The 6,100-nt window shown below is 51.9% G+C and overlaps 1 long non-coding RNA gene across 1 annotated transcript; it reads right to left on the bottom strand.

Moving 5' to 3' along the window:
- Positions 1-5,201: 5,201 nt before the first annotated feature.
- LOC135270836 (uncharacterized) lies at positions 5,202-5,893 on the bottom strand. The gene is made up of 2 exons (XR_010338993.1): positions 5,627-5,893; positions 5,202-5,520 (listed from the first exon to the last, which is right to left on the bottom strand). It is a non-coding gene; the product is annotated as an uncharacterized LOC135270836 (long non-coding RNA).
- Between the last annotated feature and the right edge of the window lie 207 nt (positions 5,894-6,100).

Raw genomic sequence — 6,100 nt, 5'->3', positions numbered from 1 at the left:
TTCTATTGAGAGAAAACAAAGCAGACAAGAAAACAAATACACATGTAAATAAAATGATTTGTATCAGGATGAAAGAAGACAATCAGACAAAGTAAGGGAGTACAGGATCATGGCGGAAGGACAGCAGCTTCTTTGAGATTGATGTGTACAATGAGGAGGTGACTTAAAGGAAGTGAGGGTGACTGGTCAGAAGGGACAGCGTTGCAGGCAGAGGGAAGAGCAAGCACAAAGGATGCATGTGGATGAAGCTATCCTGAAGTCTAGGTTAACTTGTTTAGATTTTATCCGATAAACTCTGGGGAGCCTCTGATGGCCTTTAAGCAGGGAAGTGACACAACCTGAGCTACACTGGTGAGAGACAGCCCTCCTGCCCTCATTCATTCCTTTAGGGATAACAAGCTCTTTCCAGAGAGAAGGGAATTTCCAGGACACTGCCCAATACAAGGTAAGAATTCAAGGTGAATTGCTGAGTATGGATGTTGTCGTTCTTGATGGTGGTGGGGCAAGGGCAGAGATGTCAAAGCCAGCTAATGAAATCAGAACAAATCTTTGACAGCTCCATTGAGCTGGGCTTGAATCAGGCATTCCTGGTGTGGCTGAATCTGGTCGTGTGCATGTCTGGTGTTCAGTGGAGTGAAATCAGAAGCTGTCAGGATTCGCAACTCCTAGAACAGCTTGGTTTTATTAAAATCGGGACCTCTTTGAACCTTCCCTTTTCTCCACAACGCAGATAATAATAGGATCTATCTCACAAAGTAGTGAGGATGAAACAAGGCAGTGAATGTAAAGAGTTTAGAGAGGGCTGGCGTCTGGTACATAGAGCTCAGTAAGTGTTGCCAGCAGTTATGACGATTGTTTATTACTGGTTATTATCTCCGTACGTATCTGCCTCATCCTTGTTGAACTCCATCGTGAAGGCATGTCCGGTGATCCTATAATTGCCACATTTCTCTCCTCTTCCCAGCCCCTACCCCTACCCTCCTCAGCCTCCTTGTTTGTCTCCAGATTTCACGTGGGGACCCAGAGACAGACATTTACAGGGCTGAAATAATCACAGTAGCTGCCATTCATCAAGCTATCTCCATGGGCAGAGCTAGACCAAGGTCTTTTGTACATTATCTCAATTATGGGAACAATCCTAATATGTTTGCTTCCTCTCTCTGTTGTACAGGTGAGGAAACTGAGGCTCAAAAGGGTAAGTGACCACTGCAAGGGTCACTCAGTCAGCAAGAGGCAGAGCTGGGATTCAGACTCACATCCATCTGACTCTGATGTCTCCTAAAATGAAACAAAATTGAAGCATCCATTTGGTGCCCTCCCAAAGTACCATTGACTATGAAATGGTCATAGTCAATATACTATGTAACACATAACACATAAGTGTTACAGGGAGAAAGGACACCCTGTTCAACAGATGGTGCTGGGATAATTGGCGTATAACACATAAGTAAGTTAGGAGGGCATAGTGATCAGGCCCAGTGCAAGGAGAGCTTGAGAGTCTCAAAGAGCCTCCTGGAGTTAACTCAAGAGTCCAAAAATGTCCTCTAACTTCAATGGAGCCTTTGCCCCTGCACAGGCCAGGGGCAGCACAAAGTGATGGTATTACTTTGACTGTGGCCATGTGGTGGTGAGGAAGCCCCCAACCCCTTCCGGCCTCTTTGTCTTCTTTAGGGCTCCATCTGGGACCCTGCTCACACGGCCCTGCTGGTCTTGACTCTGAGGCGAAGGAGTAAACATCTCAGGGCTCTTTATTAGTTTATTTCAGAAGATGGAGCCTGTTTGCCTCTGGGGCCCATCCCTCTTTTATGGCCTCCAGCCTTTCTTGACAAATTCTAGTGACTGGAGAGAAAACCGCTTTCTACAGCAGATCATTAAAACACCACCATAAACCCAGGGTCATAAAATATTATTTGCTGGGCATAAAAGGGGGGTCGATTTTCCCAGAATGACAACCCAGGCCCTGCTTTCTCCTGCTGGGAAAGGCGGCACAGGGATGCAATCGTTCATAAATTCCATATCTTGCACTCTGCTTTGTGAATAATCCGGTTGGGAGAGCAGCCAAAAATATTGATTTATTTGTTCCACAGATTCAAAAGCATTTTTAATGAGCGGAGCGTGGTAATGCCTTGCCAGTGTGTCTTCAGATGACTCAATCTGAGGCACACACCCAAATGCACACTCGGTTTGCAAGGGGAAATGTCAAGTTCCACCAACGGGAGGTCTGTCGAACACGAACCTTCACAGACGGAGAGGCATTGAGTTCTCTCCTTCCAACTGTCTGCTCATTTCCCAGCCAAACCAGTCAACACCATCAGGACTGGTGCTTACACCTCTGCCTGGCTTTCCGAGGCAGTCCTCACCCCTACCCACTATTGAAGGGTCAAGGGGGATTTCACATTGGTTCTCCTTAACATCGACCTGTGAAATAATTCTCTCATCCATTTGCCCATTCATTTGGTTGTTACTACTAAGCACGTACTAAGTGCCAGGCACTATTCTGAGGACTGGGGTTCCAGCCATGAAAAATGCAGATGAGGTCCTGCTGACATGAGGCTTATTACTCCTGGGGCATAATCTCAGCACACTCATTATTAATATTATCAGATACAACTCACAACTCTTTATCTGAAGTCCTTGGGACTAGATAGTTTTGTTGGAAATTGGAGGAAATAAAATGGGACATATGACTATTAATTTGCAAACAGCCCAGTGAGGTCTGGGGAAATACCCAGTAATCAAATGCATTCATACGTATTCAGTGAAAAGTATTCTTTGCAAGTGGAATAAATCAAGACTATGTCTTGTCATGTGAGGTCCAGTTTTGCCACCACAGGAATTTGTAAACCTCTGTTTTCAGAGCTGCTTTTTCTAAATGAGCAGGCATTGAGTGCCAGGTAAGGGCCTGACCCACACTGAGAGCATTTACAGATGTCATGTTCCGCTCTCACCACTCCCCGAATTTTCAAGCTCATCTTATTTCATTCTCAGTGTGCTTCTGCAAGGTAGACCATGCAATTTCTGTTTGCTGCTGTTGTGTGTAAGAAGGTTGTGAAGTGCTGGCTGAGAGGCTACACAAGATTTGACAGCTGGAAAGTGGCAGGGCAGGAACTGGAACTCCAGATTCCACAGCTGGCACTCTTAACCACTAACCAATACCGACTTCCACTAGAGGAAAGATTGCAGAACAGGAAATAGCACTGTTTGGGCTGTGTCTATACAAGCCAAGGCAATTGGAGAGAAGCAGGTGATTATCCAGATAACTCAGAAAATAGCCATTAAAAAAAAAGGTTTGTGGTTGGATACCCAATGTTTCTAGACGGGCTGTTAGGTGTGGAGAAAATTCCCAGGTTAACAGCCGTTTTCTTCAAGGAATAGGATCGTCTACACGAACTGCCTTGGACTCGGGACACTGGGATGCTAGTTTCTCCATTCTTCGGGAGCGCCCTTTGGCAGTCCTATTCATAGTTAGCTCATATCCTGCCACTTCTCAGCGCTACTGCACATAAGGTGGGTCCCGGAGATCCAAGCCCGCGGGGCGGGGCTGGGGTGCCTACCCGGGAGGCACGTGCTCCTCCGTGGCCAGGGAATCTCAGTCTGCAGCCACTGGCCAGGGAATCTCACTCGACAGCCGGGGAATGGGGAAGGGCGGAAGGACGCAGCTCGGGGGCGATTTGCCGCGCGGAGACCCTCTTTTTCAGACACCCTCCTCCGGTGGGCAGATCTCAGGTTAGATTCGAAGATTGTAAAATGCCCACGGGACGCGAAGTGGTCAAGGCTTAGAGAGGGTTAGAGGAAAGGGGACTCAGGAGGTGAAGGGGAGGTGTCCCAAGGGAGCTTTGAGAACCTTGGAGTCCCCCTCCTTGAGGCCGCAGGAACCCTGGGTGAAAGAAAGCAAGGGGAGGGGGGTGCTACGCGGGAACATCAGTCTCTGGCAGTTTGTGTGAAGTTCACACTGCCATCTTTGCGCTCCAGGAAGGAAGCCAGGGGACTGGGGAAGGGTCCAGTCGGCTAGGACAATTAAGGAACGGGAAGAGGCTGTGGAGGGTGTAACCGCATCGCTGGAGCCTGGGCCTGCGCACCCAGGGTTGTGGGGGTGGAGGTGGGGGAGGACTGGAGGAACAAAACAAAACAGTCACCACCCCAAGACACCTAGGCCGCGGATTTTTCGCCTTAAGGTCAAGTGCATGCCAATGGACAGAGAAGAGTGTGTGTGTGTGTGTGCGCGCGCGCGCGAGTGTGTGTGTGTATACACCTTTGACAGCTGGATGACGCGGACAGCGGAAAATATTACGCTCCAGTGTGAGGCACTGTTTGAGGGGTATGGGGCTCCCCTTGTGCTGGAGGTGGCGGACACAAATCCACCAACCCTGCCCCTCCGGAGTCCCCAAAACCCACGGGCATCTGGAAGGGACTAGAAATTCCGGTGCCCGGAATCCGGTTTTGCCAACTTCGCAATCTCCTCACCTGAGGGTACCCGCCAAGATCTGCGTGGCAGGACCACGCATAGCGCTCGGATGCTCTGGGCCGGAGCCAGATGAGCAATCATGCACCCCTGTACCCAAGTCGCTACTACTCTGGGGACGTTGCAGGAGGCGCGCCCCTGCCCTGTCAGCCCCAGGGCTTAAGTATCCCCCCACCCCGAGGTAAGAATGAGGAGGTCCCCCATAAGGTTCTATGTCAAGGCAGCAGTCTCCGCGGAGCCCCAGTGGGAGACGTCTGGGATACGCGAGCGAGCCAGGGGGTCCAGCCAGGGAAGTTGGGGTTCAGCCTCTCGCCGGTCGGTGGCTCGGGAAGGAGCGCAGACAACCAGGCGGCAGGCAGACAGCGGCTGAGGAGTGGACCTCTCTCTTTCAGCAGATGCCGGGGGGATGGGGAACCTAGAGAAGGGGAGACAAGGGGGGGTGTACCCCGCCTCCAGGCACCCCAGCCCGTAGTACGGCTTTAAAATCCGGCAGAGTTTGTCATAGGTCGGCCTCACCACGCATGCGCATAGGCAAAGTTGAGTTTTTTTTCTTTCTTCTCCCCGTTCCCTCTCTTTCCAGCCGCCCCTGGTTCTGAAACTTTAAAGAACTTTTTTCTTTCTTTCTTTCTTTTTTTTTCCTTCTGAGAACACCAGGGGAAAGAGGAGTCTGGAGAGAGGGAGGGAGAGTGTAAGGCAGTTGGCCAGAAGGGCCGGGGGGTGGGAGGGGGGGACGCGTCGCCGCGGTCGGTCAGTTTGTCTGCGGGGCACAGGATCGCGTGGAAATCTGCTGCGAGCTCCACGGAGCCGCCTCCGCCGCCCAGAGCCGGGGTCGGTGCGGCAGCTGCTCAGCGAGCCCTACCGCCGCCACCGTTGTGCCCGGGACCGCCCGCCTCCCGCCGGTCCGCTCTCCAGCCCCTCGGACCCGGGCGCCAAACGAGGAGGTGGGCAGCCTCGCCGGCCATGGACCGCCGGAGCTGAGTCGCCGCCTCGGAGCTCCGTGCTGTCGCCCCTCCCCAGCTTCGCTCCCGCAGTGCCCTCGCTCTTCTTCGCCCTTCGCCCTGGAAAAACGGGGAAAAGAGAGATTAAACCGAAGAGAGAAAGAAGGGGATACGGGGGGGAGTCCGCGTCTCCCTTGACTTGATCGCCCATCCCCCCACAGCTCACCGCACAGCAAAAAGTTCCGGGGCGACTTTCACCTATTTTGCGCCCCATTTTTGCCAAACCCTAAAATGAAAGGACACAATTTGGCGCTGACTCTTGCAGCTCAGATGGCGACTTGTGCGTTTTCAGCGGCATCTCCCGGAGAAAAAGCCATGCGCGTCTGATTGTTCTGTGGCCCCAAAGCTGCAGCGGGGGTGTGTGTGTTTGGGTGTGTGTCTGTGTGTGTACACAGACGTCCACACTAACTCGCGGCTGCAGGATCAGCGTCTGGGAGCAGACGTTTCGGCTACAGACCCGGAGAGGAGGAGCTGGAGATCAGGAGGCGTGAGCCGCCCAGTTTGCAGAATCCGTGGTGTGAATGAACTGGGGGCACCTGGGCGAACAGATTGCCCCCCTTTCCCCGCCCCGGGCCAAAGTTGACTAGTGGGACATTTTTTCACCCTCTTGTGAAGAATTTTTTATTATTATTATTTGTTG

This window comes from Aotus nancymaae, unplaced genomic scaffold (genome assembly GCF_030222135.1).
Source record: "Aotus nancymaae isolate 86718 unplaced genomic scaffold, 86718_ANA_hifiasm-v0.15.2.pri h1tg000067l, whole genome shotgun sequence".
NCBI classification, from domain to species: Eukaryota; Metazoa; Chordata; class Mammalia; order Primates; family Aotidae; genus Aotus; species Aotus nancymaae.
This window is presented reverse-complemented; position numbering and strand designations above follow the sequence as displayed.